Genomic DNA, 21,028 nt, shown 5'->3' with positions numbered 1-21,028 from the left:
AATCTATATGGCCTATTTTGCATAAAATTTGAGAACCCCGTATGGCAGTGAATCAAAAATGAAAAACGTAGTAACATGGTGCAAAGGAGATTGATGAATTTGGAATGCTCATGCAAAGGACATCATTTGGATTAAATATGTTAGAGGGACTGATGCCCTATCGAAAATGGTGGTGGCTTCTCCATAATGGGAGACCGGGCACCGACCTGCCACCCACTATGCAGGAGCAAAGCCAGCCCAGTGTAAACACAGAGTACTCCCCCAGCTGCAGCAAGCAGCTGAGGACAGGCTCCTGGCTTTGCTTTTTATGTTAGGGAAGCCATGTCTCCCTTGTTACAATTCCCCAGCCATGCATGCCTAATGGGACAAGAAAGGCCTGAGCGTTTTGCTTTCCCACCATTTGATGCCCTATTGGTGCTGCAGGGCAAAGAGCTGCTGGTCCAAACGTACATAGCAGTGCTCATGCCCCTTCCTGTGCTTTGAAAGGGCTTCAAGCAGAGAATGTGTGTCACTCCAGCACCATTCTGAATGAACAGAAGCTGAAGGAAGATGTATTTGAGGAACACCATCCCCTGCATCTTGTTCCTGTGTACTCAGTGACTTGGAGCTCAAGGGCCGGTTCTATGTGATATTTCTGCATTTTGAAGGCCGGCCTCACCCTCTCTTGTGATTTCTAGTAAATCGCATGTTTCCCCCTTTCATTGCCCGCCACCCAGTTCCCTGCCTAACACAACACATTCCCCCATTCTCCACCACTCATGCAAACACACTTTTACCTGTACCACTGATGTCTCCCTTCCCTGTAAAAACATTCTCCCACCCCTCCCTCACACACACACACACACACGCACAAAAAACCACTTACCTAACATCTACGACTTGCCTCTCCTGGCCGTGCCTGTCAGCCCCTGCGTGCACTCGTTTGTGTCGCAGGAAGCAACTGTCATCCAAAGATGGCAGGCACATCTAGGAAGCCTCGCTGAAAGTTAGGCAAGTGAAATGGGAGGAGGCCTGTTTATGGGATTGGGGGTGGGTGAAGGGTTTTTCTCATGAACGGTTTAGGAAGACTGAATAACCACTTTTATGCGGTCTTTCTAAAGTGATCATGAATGGGGTCGGGAAAAAAATCATTGTTTTTTTCATTTAGAAACTTAGGGACATCTGCAGCAGGGTGGCAGTGACCCGACACAGAAACAGGTAAGAGAAACAACATTTTTGAATGTTATATGTGTATGCATATATTTACAAGGGAATGCAAGGGGTCGTGTCTGTGTAAGTGAACGTGTAGACGAGATGCAGTGTGTATACTGCAGCAAAAGTGTAAGTATGTGAATGAGAGAATGAGAGTGCAGTGTGAATGTGTCTGAATGGAGAGGAGAGCCTCTGGTTGGAGGAATGAGGCTAGAGGGGCTGTTTGGGGATTTATAGGTCCCAAATGGGCAAAGCCAACATAATGAGATTTCTTTAGTGGGAGTAGTGTCCAACATTGGTGCAGCCAGTATGGGCATATTTTGTTACAATACATTTTACTGGCTTGAGGGGCAAAGTAAACAGGATGAGCATTCTTATGTGGGGATACTTGCCTTCATTGGGACAGCCAGCATGTCCATCTTTTATTAAAGTGGGGAAGCATTTTTACTTGCATTATGGGTCAAATAAACATGATGAGTGTTCTTACAAGGCATACTGGGCTATATTGTCACTCAGAGTATGGACATGCTTTTTAACAGTGCAATGATATTTTTACGCATGTTGTGGTCAAAATAAATATGATGAGTGTTCTTATGAACAGATACTGGCCTACACTGGTGCAGCCAGTATTGACATATTTTCTTACAGTGGCATATCATTCTTACTGGCACTATGGGCAAAGCCAACATGATTTGTATTTGTATTTATTTAAGCACAAAATGCCATTTCAAACAAAAATGTTTTATAAAGCAGGCAATAAAAGAGGGCAGAGGCAGCCCTGGGATAAGGTTCCTTTACATAAAAGCATTGTTTTATAAAATTACATGTGTTGGGTGCTGAAATGGTAACAAAGATGATGTCCTTGGCGGTTCGTTGTGTGATAGGCCCTTGTGTGACTTTTGAATACTCAACAGCCCAGGGAACAGTTAGTTTCTTCTTCCATCTCAAAGATATGGAATAGTTGATGTCCAAAATACAGCGATAACATGAGAACAGGTTGACATGGTAACCAGCATAGTCATATTGGCCTCTAACGCATATTCATCAAACTGTGGTAGGTTGGTTAACTCATGCTTCTTATGCTGGTATCCTGTGTGTCCTCAGCCCCGCTCTAATAAAATGTGACACTTTCCACAATGCAAGCACAACTTCTCGTTTCCTCCTTTGTCTTTTTTTCTTTGCTAGTTGGTCTTTGGATTCCACAATCTGTATCAGTGTCAGTCCCCAATATCTTCCAACTACAGTAGAGACTGCAGGGTATCGACTATCCCTTATCTGCAATGAACCCTTACTTGAGATGTATCTTTCCCTCCCGGGTTCCAATATTCAATTCCCTGGGGTCTCTGAGAGTGCTCCAGTGCATGGGAACAAAGCATGGAGGCACTAGCAGGGTGTTCTGTTGTGGCCACTTATATTCACGTGACAGTGGGCCACGCCTGAGCGTAGCTTGTGGAATACATGTAAGGCTGCCACTTCATGGGCGTGCATCGCAAATGAGTAAATAGGTGCCACAGTATGCAGTTAGAAGAGCAAGGTTGTGACACAGAAACGTCTCCCCTTCACTGGCTAGGTTTCTTAAACATTTATTTTTGCTGTATAATACAAGGTGAATTTCACCATTAAATTGGTTACTGGCCATCTTGGAACGCCTCTTTTTGCATTTTTTTGGATTACGTTTTCGGGGGATTGTAGTGCTGGGATTTTTTTAACCTTGGAAAATGTGGGAGTCGTTTTGTAAACTTTGGCTCTTTAGGATTACATTTTAAATACTGGAACTCTGGGACTATTCCTGGAAACAATTTGTCTTTTGGGATTCTTTTAACTGTGCATGGCTCTTTTTTGGTTGGAAATTAATGTGCTTCTCAGCTGCATCTGAGCTATGCTCAATATCTGCCAGACCTTTCTTCTAGCTTGCTCCCACGTCCCCCGGCCCCTTCAGAAGGGGATGGCTAATGAGCTAATTGACCCTCAGGCTGGCTGGGCTGTTGCTCCCTGGGCTACAGCTGCAATATGTAAAACATAAATCATTGAAAAAGACTAAATCCTTCACAATCCAGCCTGCCTCAAAGGAACCGAGTGCTGCACGGCCTGCTCTGCTTCTGTATAGATGGGGTGAGGCACTTCTCTTGATTTCAATCTCTCAACCAATCAATCATTCAACGTTAATTTTGGAAAGAAAGAAACTTTTCATAAAACATTACAATCTCAAAACACAATACAAACGTGATACAAAACAATCAACACCAATCAACACCATATGAGATAATAAATACATATTCAGTGTTTTTTTTATCATAACCTCCTGTCGTCTTTCCAATCAGACTTTAGACCAGGGCACTCAAATGAAACTGCTCTTTTGGCTGTGACAGACGGTATTCTTAATGCTCATTATCATACATTTCTTCCATGTTGGTGCTTTTTTTTTTTTACCTTTGAGCTCTCTTTGATGCTGTCGATCACACTACTGTACTATGTTGCTTGGCTTCATTGGGTACTTTTGGCACTGCTTAAACACAAAACATTTGGAGACTTTCTGGAAATGGGGCTAGAAAACATCTCAACAGGCAATAAGCGTTATACACCTCGTTCCTTATATTTAAGTGCCAATAAAAGGTTCCTTTTGTACAAGGAATGCTTCAGATATATTAAAGGTGCCCATCCTGCCTTTGGAGATTCATCCCATAAGAGATATACTAATGCACGAGTGTGTGTCCCTCTTTAACACTTGAAAGGTTTGAATATCACTGATATAGAGGAACCTTTATAGGGTCACAGATTTCTGATGTGACCTGCAGTGTCCTTATAGTGTACATAGTGGGGAATTTAACCCTTTATTGCATGCTGATACCATCATCAGGCCTCTTCGTTGGCCTGTGGCAAGAATATTACAGTTCTTGATATGCTGAATGTATAAACAATCTGAGGAGCTGGACAAAATACACATTATGCAACTTGTAATGTGTTACGAAGAAAATATGTTAAACAGTTTATGAAATCAATGTAAAAGCTGGTGTTGTGGTTTATAATAAGTGGTATCATGCAAATCGATTCGTGCTCTTATGCGGTAAAGCAATGCAGTGCACTAAACAAATATACCACCGTAACCAGCTTCATATTTACCAACTAATGCTTCTGACTTGACAACACTGAATTTAGAAGAAAGACATGTGAAAAGGTTGTCATGGCTTAAATTTGGTGTTTAGTGGCAGCTGGAATTCTGCTAAGAGCTGACATTCACACAGAGTGCGGGCTCTGGCAGCAGCCCTTGTGATGTCAAAACACAACTGCGATATGCCACTAGTGATGTCATTCTTCTTACAGGCGCGGACCTGTAGTAATAATACTACGTACAGTCTGTAATCATGGTTTTGCAGACTTCTTCTGTTATAACTATCTAATGTATGCCTGTAGCGCCTAGCGATAGACAGCTTAGCACACTGTTGCTTCCAGAAATGTGCTTCACATTCAGTAAATACCCAAACCAACATAAATGATGAAATAAGGAGCGGATCATTGGAAAAGACCCTTGAATATTGTTGGAGGCCTGAATTCTCTGCCCCTCCCCCAAGACTGAAATGTGAATCATGACTCTTTACTTATCTACATGCTGCCTCTGTGATTAACATACTGCATCCCTTACCGTCTTGTCGCACCTGCCGTCTGCATGCCTGATGTAACCCCTCTTGCCATGAGGCGTGGCTTTCCAGTCTGCATTCTCGCATTTTTACTTTTTTACTTGTCACAACGCTTGTCTGTTTGCCTGATGTAGCCCCTCATGACATGAGGCATGGCTTTTCCAGTCTGCAGTCACTCTTACCTTCTTAGTCGTAATTGCTTGTTTGCATGCCTGATGTAGTCTCTCGTTGCATGAGGTGAGGCTTTTCCAGTCTGTAGTCACTCTTACCTGCTTGTCATAATTGCATTTCTAGTTTTCCTTAGTGCAGTTTACCTTCTTGTTCCTGCACCTTTCTTTTTACATTTAATGTACCTCTCACCGCTTCCCCTCCTGCACTTCCCTTCCCCTCCCCCTTTTTTCAAGTTTCAGCACTTGCACCTTCCAAATCGTCTCATGACCTAGTCAGAACGCTTTTGTTTGCTTTCTTACCTTCTACCCCGCTTCCTGTATTCCCTTCTCCCCTGCTCTCATGCTATAGAACTTGTACATTCTGAATGTTTCAAGACCTTTTAAGAACTTTTTTGTTTTCGTTTTATACCTTTGTCCTCATACCTATTCCCCCCTTGTCTTGATATGCCTTGAAACACAATTTTTGCAGTAAAGTGTGCATTACAAATAAACAATAGATAAATAAATGTAAATAGGAGATTTTCACTCGCAGCAATGGCGGGAGTAGGTTCCACTGCTTGGCTGTAATGGTTGGAAAGCTTGCGCCTCCAGCTTTCGCCCGTTTAAATTTGGGCTGAGCAAGGCGATGGCCATAAGCCGATCTTGTGGGTCTGGATGAGGTAGCTGTGGTGATTTTCTGTGAGATGTAGAGGGGAGCTTTCTGTGATGGGCATCTGTGAGTGATTGATAGTGTCTTCAATTGAATCCTCTCCCGGATAGGGAGCCAGTGTACCTTTCTTCTTGCTGCACTGATGTGTTCAAGTTTTGGTATCTTCAAAGCTGCTCTGAAGGAATTGTTCTGGATGATCTGAATCTTCCTTATATTGTGTCCTGATGTGCCTGCAAAGAGTGCATTACAAGTCAAGTATTCAGCCAACAATGGCTCAAGCAATTGTAAGGCAGCTCTCCATGGATAAGAAGGGTCTAGCTGCATTAATACGTTTGGTTGTATAAGCAGCGGAGGAGACGCAGGCACTCACTTGGTGAGTGAGGAAGAGTGTGGCATCCAGGTAAACTCCCAGTGTCTTCACTGACTGTGAGAAAGGGATTGAGATGCCCTCAATGACAAAGGTGGAGCAATGGGGCGGTCAAGTTTTTTGATCAATGCTGAAGGTGCCACCAGGAGGAGCTCAGTTTTTTAATTGTTTAGGCAGAGACAATGGGTTGTCATCCAGGCCAGGGAGATTAAGTCATCCAAGTAGTTGCAGGAGAGAGGGAGCAGGGTTTGCGTATCATCCACATAGTAAGTATGTGATACGCCAATAGAATCCAGGAGTATGAAAAGGGTTTTTGTGAAGGTATAGTCTCAGGTTGGGGAGACACATGATCCTTGCGGGACACTCCATGAAATGGGGCCAGGAGGGGCATTAGCTCTCTTGGCGAATACTCTGATGGATCTCTCGCAGAGGAAGGAGATGATCCAGGAAGTGGCTTCTGGCGAGAAATTTGCAGCAAATGTAAGATGGTGGCAAAGGTTTTTGTGATCCATCAAGTCAAGTGCCGCTGATAGATTCAGGAGGAAGAGTAAGATGGGATTGCCCTCCTCCCTGAAGTCATCCAACTGGTTCTTGAGTTCCAAGAGGGCATATTGTGTTTCCGTGCTGGATTTGCAGGTAGGCTGCTCTATCTAGGATCTTTAAGAGGAACAGAACAGTTGTGATGGGGCGGTAGTTGGCAGGGTTTGTAGGATCAAGTGTAGGTTCTTTGATGAGGGGGAGGATCCAAGCTTCCTTGAGGCTGGACGGTACTATGCCAGTAGCAAAGGATGTGTTGATGAAGGAGGTGATAAGAGGTGCAAGGTCCTCGGAACAGTCCTTAATTATGGCTGCATAGCATATATCTCCCTTACATCTGACCTCTGAGTCTGAGACATCGCCAAAGCAAACAATAGGGAGATTATGCAAGTTGGCGGGAGGGGAGAGCATATTGGGGGGGAGAAAAGCTGCCTAGGGGTGAAAGCACGAATTGTTTTAAGTCTATTTTGTTTTGAAGGGTGTTGATTTCGGCTAACATAGCGTTTGAATGTTCAAGCACCATGATGTTATTGCCTGCCCATAATGCTGTTATAGCTCTCAGAGCAAGACAATGAAACCTTGCCCTAGTCAATAAAACTCTCTGGTGGGTTACATGAGCACAATAAATATTTTTGGAAAGTACATTCAAGGATAATAGCATGCCTACTGTTTAATGGTTTTGGAGCTCTACCAGCTCTCTTTTTTCTTGAATGTTGGCTACAGCCCCCTTTTTAAGTGTGTAATGACAGGTTGAGTTAAAGTGTCTGGTGCATCAACGTACAAGTGCACATTCATTTCATCAAGCTTAATTTTGGTATCCTTTACCCAAGATATGCTTACAGCAACATTCTTCAGAAGTAGAAACCTGATTTCTGCATGCTTAGCTTTTTTATTCCTCTACAGATGTAGTGTGAGGGGTCAGAAATGTGAGACAGACACAAAGGTATGGATTTCTCAATGTTTGCAATTTATTTATATACAAAGGGTTAAGATCCACGCCTATCTTTCCCTATCCTAATGAGAATTTCCCTACCTAGCAAACTAAAACTAAGGAAAGATGAGCTAGTGTCCAAAAAGCATCTGACCCTCACACTAATACACACAACAAATGTATACAAGAAATAAATGTCTGTCTTAAGTTTGACAAAACAATGCAAAAGTCCCAAGTTATAATTTGTAGAGTACTCCTTGTGACCAGGGTGTGGCTCCCCTCCCCTGAATCAATTCAGGAATACCCTTGGGAAAGTTCTATTTCAACAAGTTCTGTTCAGTTCAACACAATGGGCCTCATTACGACCCTGGCGGAGTGGGTTTACGCCAGCGGTATTCGCGGCGGACCCGTCCGCCCTACTACGAGTTCCCGTAGCGCCATGGAGCGTTTTCCGCCTGGTTTTTCCGGGTGGAGAAATCCATGGCGCTACGGGACCTTGTTGTTAATTACGCCACCGTATTTTACGGTGGCGTAATTAACGCCTTCCCCACTCCCATTATACCCTATGGGGCAAAAATGGGAATGGGGAAGGGTAAAATGGGGAATGGGGATTTACCGCCCCGCCAAGGTCGGAATGGGGCGGTAAATCCGCCAACCCCCATGGCGCTATCGGCAGCTTTCCGCCGTGCTCCATGGTGCATTTGGCGCCACGATTTCCGCCAGGGTCGTAATGAGGCCCAATATGTCTTTTACATCTATTGAATCGATCCACCTGATAAAACAAATGTCTCTTTCACAAAACACTTGTTCATAAACCAAGGCAATTGTTTTCCTCCACACAAAGATTCTTTGAATGGAATACTTTGGTCAGGATAGCACAGCAGCAACCTTTGATGTAGCAACAGTTTGTCAGCATGATAAAGGTACCAATGTCTTTCCATGACACCTTTTCACCACAACCACATTTATTCAAAGCAACAGTTTTGTTCCTGTTGTACTCGCCTGCCGGGACTAACTACAAGTGGTCCCTTTCCTGGTTCACTCAACTGCCAGGAAGAAAACTCCTACTACTAAAGTTGATCTCTTCTTAGTGCCAATATGAATTACATATTTCCCCAAAATGATGTCTCAGGAAAGAAGAATTTTGCCCTTTTATCTCTTTGTTATAGTCTCTGTGTTGTTGGCAATGTGGGTTACAGGTTTCCCCAAGTTGACCTCTCAGAAATAGAGAATTGCACACTTTTTGCCTTCTTACTTCTTCTGGATAGCATCTTGCCTGTTGGCAATGTGGGTTACAGGTTTCCCCAAGTTGACATCTGTAAAGGGATTTCAATCAGGCACACACGAAACTCTCGCCCAGCATGTAGTGCGCAACTGAAACCCTTATTTATTTTTATCTATAAATTCAATATTCTGAATGATATACCACTCATATCACACCCTTCTCCTGATACTCCCCCGGTCACACTGAACCAGGAATCGGGCTAGTTTGCAAAGGTAAATATTTATTTATTTATTTAAAATTTAAATCACAATATATTTTAACAGGTAACAACAATCACCAATGGGGTGATAGAACACTGAATACAATCATTAATGCACTGGGAATCAGGTAATGAACACAAAAAGAATGCAGCACAGAAAAGAATACTTTTAGGTTGGTTTGGAACAGATAGCGCTATGGTTACAGGTTCCCCCTGCAACACCCTTCAACCCACCAATGGATAATTAAAATAGATGTGAGTAGAGAGCAGTTACTCAGGGAAAAAACAAATCAAACAGAATATCACTCCCACCTTCCCCCTTTAAACACAAGAGAAAAACGAATTTGACTTTTCAGCTGTCAGGAAGGCTTTGAAATTGGCTAAGCAAAAACACTAAATGTGGTCAAAAATGCTTAAATTATTATAAAATTCTATGGCAGCCGCTTTGAACAGATGCAAGCAATCACAAGCAATGATTTACTCAAAAGAAAACATATGAAATCTCCAAGGCAGGGTGGGAAATAATTTATAGGTAATTCACACGTGTAAAACATTTGCTAAATGGAAAATTGTGGCAAACTTCTACTTATGCAATTTTTGATATAACGGGTCAATCGCACTGTTTTGCACTGCGGTTTTGGGTTGTGGAGGTAGCCGAGGATGTTAGGTATCAGTAGGAAGTGGAAAGTTTGTTTCTATCATAAAAACTGAGGGAGTTATGGAAGTTTTAGTGAGAGGTGTTTTTCGGAAATAAAGATACGAGTTTTGGACAAGAACTTCAGTTTGAAATCAGAAAATATGGGTTATGCTCTTACTCAAGACTAGAACGTGCAGGCTAGACAACCAAGTATGGATACAATAAGCTCTGAGACTGATTCATGACTTCAGTAACAGATCCCCAGCGCCTTCCCCGGCGGAACCAGTGCACACACTCAAACTGGGATTTTTGGATGAGAGTTACACAACTAAAAATGACTAAGAAAATGATGCTTTGGCAAATAGACAGAATAAGATAGCACTAATATTTTGACACTGTTACTGGTTATGAAATTAAGGATAGTTCAGAAATTTAGAGTGGGACAAGATAATGCAAGGTATACAATAGTTCTATAGCGTTCTATTAATACTCACAATCCACTGGGATTTAAGATTTTAGGCCCGTCAAGATTCTGGCCAATGGGTCGGGTCTATCAAGGAAGGACAGCACATCAGGCACGGGAATGAATCGGCTAGGCCGGTCACCGGAACTGCACAGGATCGGCCCTTCTTGTTTCTGGATATTTCAGATCAGCGGGATTGCGAGTTCATCAGGCAAGCCTTATGGTAGCAACCAGATAGTTTCAGGATGCTTCCCCACACCACAGCGCTTCACTGGGTTGTAAGGATAAGTTGAGGATTGTGGCCTAGCTGAAAATGGTTCAGCTACTGCTTGGCCTGGTCCCTAGCATCTGGATCTGGAAGGATGTTAAAGGCAGGATGTTGGATGCTGGAACAAAGTGCTTCGCTGGAATCAGAAGAGAGAGTGTCTATGTGTGGTCAGCTGTCTCTATTTATCCTTTCAAATGACATCACAAAAATGGGTGTATGGGCCGGCTTAACTAAACCTGCCCCTGTGAACTGGGATTGGATCAGAGCCTCATCTCTGCCTTACATTCGGGTGATTGGCTCAAACACAGATGATGTCTCCTAAATACATATTTACACATGTGTAACCTCTATGAAAATAACATACAGGGATTGCATATATTATGGAGTATCTGTTCCTCAAAATCCCACAGCTGTGAGAACTTGTTTCGCTTTTTCACAGCATTTTGTCCATTTCGCCATAAGCACATTTTCCAATTTTTCTCCAAATTTCCATAACTATGCATGTTCACCCTAGGAATGTGAGTGCAAAGTTGAACAATTCTAGCATAAACACAGTTCACATAAAACCACATATATTGCCATTCCTGCTCTGAATATGTTACACAATTCCACTACATCTTGAAATGTAAAACCAAAAATGTGACTAACAAATCTGTCCTTTTTATATTTTTCACCATTTCTGATAGCAAGTTATAAGTCTTTAAACAAATGTTCATTATATATTCTTAGCAGCAAATGGCCATCCTTTTGTCTGTCTCGGGAGCAAGGAATAACCCCCACCTTTTTTTGATTTCCTTCTGCAGGCCAAGTTTACGACCCTTTCACACATCCATTTCCTGGCCTGGAGGATCTGTCATTGTTCAGTCCTGGGCTGCAGACAAAAGTCTGCCCTAACCCACAATTATCATGTGTCGGTGAGTTTCTGCTGAGAGGAATGCCCTCCCCTTAGGTGAAAACCTGTTTTGCAACTCTGGCAGGCCCAGCAAGCCTAAAACAAATTTCTAGCATCAAATGACATGGATAAATTACATTCTTAAATTTAAACCTGTGGGCTCAAAAACAGCTGAGATCTGTGTTCCTTTCAGCAACAATCTTTTTATATTTGCTAATTCGGCATATCTTTAGTTTTAGGCAATATTTAAACTTTAATCAGGAGAGCCCATTTGACAAGAGCTGTCACTCAGGTAGCCCAGGGTGGCTGCACACAGATTTTTGACAGGAACTGTCATTGACAGGCAATCCAGTTTTGCTTAGAGAATGTTTTGCTCTTAACATTTTAGGACTTTGTAAATTCATAGTGCTTCATTAGATTAAATGGATTTTAGCGCCAAGCAAGATTTTGAGTGTTGGACAGTGTTTTGTACAGGCATTTTGGAGTTTTAGCAGCAAAGTAAATGTCATTTACAGGCACATTTTTGGAGTTTCATTTGCAAAGTGCTGCTTCTCCCTCTGTACTCCAGGTTTACTTATCATGGAGTCCACTGGCACTTTTTCTGCATCATGTGCTCTGTTCCACCACACATGCACGATGGGTGTCAGGTTGTGCAGCCATCTTTTTGTGTGTTGAAACACGGTTTTGAATGTTTTGATGTGCACAAAGGGTTTTGCCACCATTTACTGTTTCTCGCACCATAGGTAGAAGAGTGAGGCCGCATAGTATATCAGAGTGGGTCAATACATCCCAAAAATCCCCCCTCACAACTTCATTTTGACTTTCAGTCGAGAGGGAGTGGGGCGATTTGGATTGTCTTTTCTGTCCATGTGGAGAAATTCAGTTGCTTTTCCCATCAGCGATTGAGGCGACACGCTCTCCTCGCCGGTTCTGGTTGGAATGGGACGATACTCCGGATTCCTTGGGTTTTTCCTCCCAGTCCCCGAGTAGTCCTCCTTGGTAATTGTTGGGATTTAGTGCCAAGACTAGAAAACAGAACATCACGCGGTTATGAAAATGTCCCACTACCGTGCCCACACATCTTCGTGGGATCTCAGCAGTGGGAAAGACACTGGCATTCCCTAACAATTGGCAATATTGCCCATCTATTATTCAGTGATCATTGCTCATTTTCTTAGGTGTAATCGATGAATATTTAATAATTTTTCTAAGTGTCCGGATTTTCCCCTGTTGGTTTCCGGTACACTCCTCTATCTGTCGCAAAGTATGCCTGGGATGGCAACTCTTTAGCTGGTTTATGTGGACCCACTTGTCTTCCCCTTCTGTCAAATTGCCCTTGTGGATGCTGATTCTGTAGGCGACTGGCGATATTCTGTCCACAATTTCAAAAGGACTCCGCCAAGTTGGCAAAAATGTGCACTCTTTGGCTTGGTTCCTTTGGAAATTGTACAAGTAGACCCGGTCTCCTATTTGATATTCCTTTTTAGTTGTCTTAAGGTCATAGTGGGTCTTCATACTGTCTGCAGATCTTTCTAGATTCCGCTGAACATATGCAAAAGCATGTTGAAGGTGTTTTCTTAGATTCTCAACATACTCATGAGTTGTGGAGGTATTTATCAAGGTCTGCTCTTGGGTTCTGTAGAGAAGATGCAGGGGGAGCACCATCCTTCGTCCAGTCATCAGCTCAAATGGAGAAATGTTTGTTGCAGAAGAAGGGGTAGATCTGATGACCATCAGGACAAGGGGTAATCGAATGTCCCAACTTGGCCCAGAATCTGCCACAAATTTTTTAGTATGCTCACAATAGTTTTATTTTACCTCTCAACTCCACCACTAAAGGCTGGCCGGTAGTCAATGTGTAGTTTCCTTTTTACCAAAAGTATCTCCCACATCTTTGTCATCACTTCACTAGTGAAGTGACAACCTCGGTCTGACTCAATCCTTTGGTGTAGTCCAAAATGCGAGAAGATGTGATTGATAATCAGTGCAGCTGCTGTTTCTGCCTTGCAATTTGGGGCAAGGAGACATTCCACCCATTTAGTAAACAAGCATGTTATGGTCAACATGTACTTGTTACTCCTAGAGGAGCAAATAATGGGCCCGATAAAATCGACTTGCAAATCTGATCAAGGCATTGTCATCCCCTCTTTTGGAGGGGTGAATGGTGTGTGAGTGATGTTGGCTGAAATTGTGCACCCCAAAGACACCCCTTCAAGTACTGGTCGAGGTCCTGCCCCATGTGTGGCCAGTATGCAACCTCTCACAAGATTTCTAATATTGTATGAAACCCCTGATGACTGGCTGTGGCCGTCTCATGGGTGTGACTTAGCATCAGGCTTCGGAATGAGGTAGGGATGACCCACTGGTCATGGCCAGATATGAATCTCCTCAGCAACAAACCGTCTTGGATTCGGAACATTTTTGGACATTTCATCAACACTCTGAGGTCTTCTTTCCCAATGCAATCGGTATCCGTCAGGGGAAAGTTCTCAGGGTCCTCAATGTGTTGATAAAACTTACCAATTATTGGATCCCTTTTTTGAGCAGTAATCAAATCAGCATCTGGGGTCTCATTCACCCATGCATTCCCCACGCCGGCCCCAAGTTCCTTTTCCCCGTTGTTGTCAACATGGTAGGAGCACCCATCCGCATACACAGTGGGCATTCCCTCACACTTGTCTTCTTTATAGACCTCTTGTGGGGAATTATGGTATGCTTCCATGTTGTCCTTCATTTTTATACTTTCATCCTTAAGACAGTTTTCTCTGGCACAATCATGCAAGTCATCCAGACCTTGCGCGAGGGGACTCTTCTTGTTTTGGCCATATCTGAGTTCCACAGGAAAGCCTTGCATTGACAGAATCCAAGAAGTAATTCGGGATTACTCACATTTCCGGCCCGGATTCTGTCACTTTGAAGATATTGCAGAGGCTGGTGTAGAGTCTCCACTATGTTGTGTTCCCCCTGGATAAACGGGAGGTAGTTTTTCAATGCCCACACCGTTGCCAGGAGTGCCTTCTCATAATCATTGAATTTTTCCTCCACAGTGGATAAAGTCTTACTCGCTTAGGAGATCACTTTATTTACCTTGTCGTGCTTTTGATATAATACTGCTGTCAAGCATGTATTTGAGAACCATGTCTCCAAGAAGAACTCCTTGTTTTTGACAGGGTAAGCTAGGCAAGGCGCTTGTGAGAGGCTTCTTTTGAGTTGTCTTACTGCCTTGGCTTGTTCTGGACCCCACTCCCACTTGACCCCCTTCAACAGATGGATCAGGGGTCTTGTGATCTCTGCGTAATCCTCAATTAACTTTCTGCTGTAATTAGTCAGTCCAAGGAGGCTCCTTAGCTCATGCAGAGTTGTGGGGTCTTTTAGTTTCTGGAGTGCTTCTACTTTCTTTTTCTGGGGACAGAGGCCCTTAGGAGTTATCTCATGGCCCAAGAAGATGACACAGGTCCTGCACCACTGTGCCTTTTGGAAAGAGAGTTTTGCTCCTGCAACCCTCAACTGTGTCAGAACATAATGGATCTCCGCTATGTGTTCCTCCACAGTTGAGCTTTTGATTAAAACATCATCCACATTGGCCAGGTTACCCCTTTCACCCAAGTTGGGCAGGGCCTTATGCAAAAAGATATTGAATACATTGCCTGAGTTGATGTATCCGAAGGTAGTCCGGGTCGAAGTGTACTGCTGCCCCCGAAGGTAAAGGCCAGCTTGTATTGGTCCTCCCTACTGACAGGTACAGTCCAGTACCCATTGGTCAGGTCAATGACAGTGTATACCTTTGACCCCTGGATCTGGGCCAGCCCTTGGTCAATGTAGGGTAGAGGCCATCAGGAAGTGTGGACCCATTTGTTGAGCTCCCTTAGGTCAGCATAGAGTCTCCACTGGCCATTTGGTTTCAAAATCCCCAACACCGGATTATTGAAGGTGCTGTGGACTGGACGAATTATCTGACGGGACTCAAGTTTCTTAATTATTTCTGTAAGGGACTCCATTGATGTGAGAGGCAAGCGATATTGCTTCAATAACATTGGAGTCATGCCAGGGTCCATGGGAATTGTTGTTGTGTGGATTTCGGTGCGATCACAGTCATATGAGTCCACCGCAAAGAGATCTTGAAAATCTAAGAAAACTTGTTTCAATTTTTACTTCTGCTCCAGAGTCTCACAGGCATCAGCTAGGTTGACTCTCTCTTCAACCATTTGCCTGAAGCCCGGAAAGACTTTTGGTTTGGCTATCTCAGGGGCCTCCTCCAGCTGGGTAGAAAAGTCCCTGGTTAAAGTACTGACGGCTTCAGGTGGGGAAGGCAGTCCTGGTGGACTTGAAAGATCACCTCATCCCTCCTGAAGTCACAGGTCACCTCTTCCTTACCATAATGGCAGGAAGATTACACCAGGAAATTCCCCCCATGCCGGGTGAAGATCCTGTCTTGTGTTGTGTCATTGTCGCTATTACTGTCAAAACAGTAATTGGGGATTGGTCCTACCAGTTCGTTACCTAAATCTATGGAAAAATTTCGGTCATCACCGCCATTCCAATAATGGTGCCTGCGCCCAGAGTGATACTCCTAAGGTCGCTGTTATCCACCACTATTGGAATGGTGTTGTGTTCAGTATTGACTAGTGGTGTTGGGTTTAACCCCAACCCTTGCTGTTGGAAATGGGCATTGAGGTGAAAGTATGCGTCAGGATTTAGCAATTTCTGTCCTCTTTAAATTTTTACTTTGAGTGAGAATTGTCAAGTCTGTTCTGGGATGGTGACTTCCTCTCTAATCTGAATTTCAACTGTGTAATTGAGCTGACCGAAATGCTTTCTCTGGGTCATCAAAGTCCATGGGATTACCCACTAATCGGGACCAGGCTTTGAAGTTTGTTAGGTCCAAACTAATGGCAAAGCAATGGAGAATGTCACCGCCTAAATAAAATGCAGCAGGGACATCACACATGACCTAACAATTATGGATTATGCTCTTGTTGCCTATGGAAATTTTGAGCATACACCTGCTAGGCAGGAGTTGTTTGGAATTGGGAGTTTCCAGGTCCATGTCCCATTTGTCTATCAATTTAAATGTGGGAATGGCTGGATCTTTTGGGAGCTTTCAGAAAATGGCTTCGCTGATGAAGCTCTTACCGTTGTTCACGCACACTCGGGCGAGAACAGAGTCCTTCCCCCCATTTAACTGGATGGGGATGAACAACTGTTCTCTAATTTTATGAATGTCAGCCAAGCCTTGAGTTGGTTTCTCGTCATTTTGAACTATAGCAGTGGGATTTTCTGATTGTGAATCTGTATAGAATTTCAGAGTATTCCCTTCCAGTGTGGAATGCCACTTAAGACTGGAAGGAAGGTTGATTTTCAGAAATAGAGAGGACTTCCCTTCACCAGTTTGTTATCCTACTGCAATTACTGTCACATCTGGGATTTGATTGTTTCGCAAATGGAATTAAATTTGGTCAGGTTTTTGTTCAACCATGTGGCATGTGCCATTTAAACTAACATGGTTGACACTATGTTTTAATTTTATTGGTTGGTTAGTCTGGGTCCAGAAGACCTTGTTTACACAATCCATGAGGGGAGACAATCTCCGCAGGATGTCATTCCCTAGTAAACATGGTGTGCCCTCTGAAGTCACAACTATGACTGGGTATTTCATCTTGTGTCGCCCAATTTGAATGTCTAAATCTGCGGTCCCCTCGACAGGAAATTCATTCCCATCGAAGTTCTGAAGTTGTCCAGGAAGTGGGGTGAGAGGGATTTGGTATTTCTCCCCCCTTCCCGAATTCCGCTGATCAAAGGCCCTTTTTGACAAAAGGGTGGCTTGGGGTGGCTTGCGATCCAGTGTCCACCAGTGCCATAAATGTACATTGCCCCTGTATTTAGACCGGGCATAAAATCTTCTGTCCTTTTCCTCAAGGGGGCAATGATAATGCGCATTTTGGGCCAATTGATGGGTTAATTTCTTTGCTTTTGATTATGACAGAGGGGTAATTTGGGCACGATTATGGTTGGGATCTCAGGAACCTGTAAGAAAAAGGTGACAGTTGCATATTGGGGGAGTTTTGGACTCCCCTGGTTCTGATTCTGTGCTGCCCCCCCTCCCCCTTTTGGAGGCAGTCATCAGAACTGGTTTGGGCAAGGTGATTCTGTTTGTCATTCTGGGGTTCAATAATGGGCGGTTTTAACTCGGTCCCAACATTTATCCAATCTTGATCAGGATCTTTCGGGACACATTTTTTGTTGGGAGGAGTTCCCCCATCCCTGAAGGAGAAGATCCTTTTCCCAGAATCCTCTGAGGACCCCTCTCCTTCAAATTGGAAGATTCTAACCTCCTCCACAAAATGGGTGTTTTTAGGCCATTTATTTCTTGTACCTGCCCTCTGTTCCTTAGGTTGCAGATTTTCAGGGGCAGGAGATTTTGGTTCCGGTTCCTGGGTTCCTGGGTTTCCAGGGGCTTTTTACAAGTGGGGAAGGAAGCTTCCTCAAAGGCTTTACACCCCACTTCCCCCTGTACCTCCTCCCTGAGAACTGGTGGGTTGTCGGGGTTCTCTCCCTGTCATTGCTCTGGAGTACCAGACTTTTGATTTGAGGGGTTCTGGGCCGCCATGTTCATCTGAGGGTTCTGCTGAGCCCTCAACATGCGACCCAGATCCTGCGACAAGTTCTGGACCTGGCGCTCCAGTTGGGACACCAGCTCTGGCTGGAACGGGGTTCTCTGGTCCATCCTAGGTCGATCACGGGAGGGTAACTGTCCCTTCTCCCATAATACCCTTGGTTGGGATAATTCTGGACCCCCCCACCCTTGGCCTCCCCTCTCCCGGATTGGGTTATCGTGGCTCAGGAAAATGGGGGAAGAAAGAAGGGTTGTTTTGGGGGTTGATGTTTGGCATGTGCCAGGGAAAGAAACCCAACCCGGCATTTGGGGATTACTGCCCTCCTGGGGAAAGTTAAGAGAGAGGTTTCCTGGGTTGGCAGCTACCTGGTTGAACCCCCTCTTTGGGCTGGGGGATGTCCACACATAGCCCAGTATGGGTCTGCTGCCCTTGTAACGGGGGCTGATATAGTCAGGGGAGTTAGTGGTCCCATTTGTGGGGTTACCTCCCTGAACACGTTTTAATTCTTGTACAAATTCATGTGGGGCCTGGTCTTTCACACATTGCAGATTGTAGGCGGCCGTGCGGGCGTCTTGAGGGTTTCTATGTATGGAGAAATGCTTTAAGATGGCCGCCCTATAGGTGGACCATCGTGAGTGGTTCTGATCCTCCAGCCTGCAAAGAAGCTGGAGTACTCAGGGGAAAATGTCCTCTTGACATATTGGATACAATTCTGGCTATCCTTCAGGTGGAAGGTATCCATCATTTGCTCATACAACTCGAGGTGCTCCCAAACTGAATATGTGGCATTTTTATGATAGGGCATTATGACGCTCCTAATGGCCTTGATTTGCTTCAGGGGATCTTTCAGTAGGGCCCTCTTCATTTTGTTGGCATTTTTAGTTTTGTTCACTCAGGTCCACTCATCCTCTGACTCAGAGGCACTGCTACATGAGGTGGCTATCTGATCCTCTAGGCTCTCCCTAATTCTGCGAGCTTGGGAATGGCTCTTGAGACCTGTGGTGCTCAGAAGAGTCTTTTGACTCTCCCTTGCTCCCAGTATTGGCTGAGTACCCCCCCCCCCCACTGCCCTAGCTGGAAAGAGGTTTAAAGATACTCTTGATGGGTCTAGTTTCATGGAGTTCCCCACCAAATTTGACGGACTGATCCCTTGGTAGGCGATATATTTGAGCATCCAATTCTCTGATTCTCCCCTCACTTGAGACTTCCTGATCAGAGAGGTGTTACGCTCACCTGATATCCACGAGGGCGCCACACGATACTGGATGGAGGTCTAAGCGCTATCACGGACCCCTCTCTGCTTAGTTATGTGCCAGACGTTGGGTAGCGCCTATCACAGGAGAATGGAGGGTTAAGATACTGGTTCTGTGATGGGTGGACTCCCACCTTCCTCTGGTCCAAATCCCCCTCCCTTGGGGTTATTGTTGAACTCTCCGTCCCGCGTCTCTGTGAAGGGGCGCTTGGTTGGTGCAGGCGTTCTGTGGACCTAGTTGCTCCACTGGTCCGTGTGACCTTATGTCAGGTCCAGACCGGCTGTGACTCTGACTCTGCTTGCTGTCTTTCAAGTGAGTTATAATGTCATTTCTGTCTTTATTCTGTCTCTTTCTTTCCCTCTGTTTTCTCTGTCTTCTCGGCATCTTGCTCCACTACGCTGTTCCGTAACAATGTCCCTTTTTGTTTTGACAGGGATGATTGCGATCTCGGAGTTGGCGTGCCGATGGCGAAGACCACAGTGAGTTATTGATGCGTGAAACGCTGTGTTGTTTATTGGTGCTAATTGCTAACCTGTGTTCTCTTCTCTTCTTTGTACAGGTTGCGGTGATGTTCCGGAGTGATGAGCGATCAAAGCGCTGCTTGCTCATGTATGTGCTTTGTTAATGCTGACCTTGTTCCTTCTCCCTTGCAGGTTGTGGTGAAACCTGGAGATGGGCGAGGTAAAAGAAGTGCAGGGTGCTGCTAGGACTCGCTGCTTGCCCAGGTAAGAATTGTTATTAATGCTGTCCTTGTTTCTTTATCTTTGCAGGTTGCGGCGAACTCCTGAGATGGGCAAGGTAAGCGAAGCGCAGGATGGATTCAAGGCTGGTTATTTCACAGGTAAGTGTTCTTGCTTGCTAATGCTGTTCTTGTTCTTCCAGGTTATTAATGGAATCCGGATCTAGGGCTTCAGGATCAGGCCGCCGGAGAAGCAGATGAGCAGGAGCTGAACATGGCGAGCATCACGCTGCAGGAGTGCAGAATAACTTGAAGCGTGTTCTGCTGTTTGGGTGTGGTTTAAATAGCCCAGGTAAAGTAGTTCCAGGCCAAGTAGTTCCAGACCCAGCCACACCCAAAACACTAGACCGCATGGCTTGGTTCTAAAGAACTGAGCTGTGTAATATGCCTCCATGTTGGATTAAGGTCCAAAACTGGTATTGCTTTATTCTTGATAATGAGCCTGGCGCCATAGGCGCCAGGACTGACTCCATGTATGTTTCTCATGGAGTATTAAGGCCCGTGGGGTCAGTGTGAAGGGCTTTAGCCCCATTGCTGCCAGGGGGCTGTTATACCTGAGAGGGTCAGGGGCATGGATCGTGACAGCACTCCCCCCTATGGCCCCTCTCAAGGTATTTCCTCCGTCTGGCCCTGGTTTGGTCGGATGGTTCTGATGAAATCGCCTTACCAGGTGTGGCGCATGGACGTGCTCGCTAGGCTCCCATGTCCTGTCCTGAGGGCCGTATCCCTTCCAGTCCACTAAGTAATATAACTTGGACCTGGTGAGTTTAGAATCTAGGATGTCCTTGACTTCAAATTCGGGTTCTCCGTTAACCAGTAACGGATTTGGTGGTGTTTTGACCTGAGTTCCAGGCTGAACAGGTTTTAAGAGTGACACGTGGAATACGGGATGGATCTGCAAATTTGGTGGTAAAGCTAGTTTTACTGCCACAGGCTTTAGCCCCATTGCTGTCAGGGGGCTGTTATACCTGAGGGGGTCGGGGGCATGGATCATGACAAGAGGCTAGCCCTAATATTTGGGAATCTGTACATAGATGCCGTCCCATCCATTTCTGGGAGGCGCTGATCTGTCAGTCCCATATTTACCATTGTGCTGAAGTCTACCATCTCGTGGCCCTTGGTTCATATGAGCCTGTGGACATGAGGGTGACAGAGTCCATGGAACTGAAGGGATTAAAGTCCCTGATGACAGGGATCT

This window comes from Ambystoma mexicanum, chromosome 8 (genome assembly GCF_040938575.1).
Source record: "Ambystoma mexicanum isolate Mex_15411 chromosome 8, UKY_AmexF1_1, whole genome shotgun sequence".
NCBI lineage: Eukaryota > Metazoa > Chordata > Amphibia > Caudata > Ambystomatidae > Ambystoma > Ambystoma mexicanum.
The sequence above is the reverse complement of the archived record's forward strand: the minus strand, read 5'-3'. Positions refer to the sequence as shown.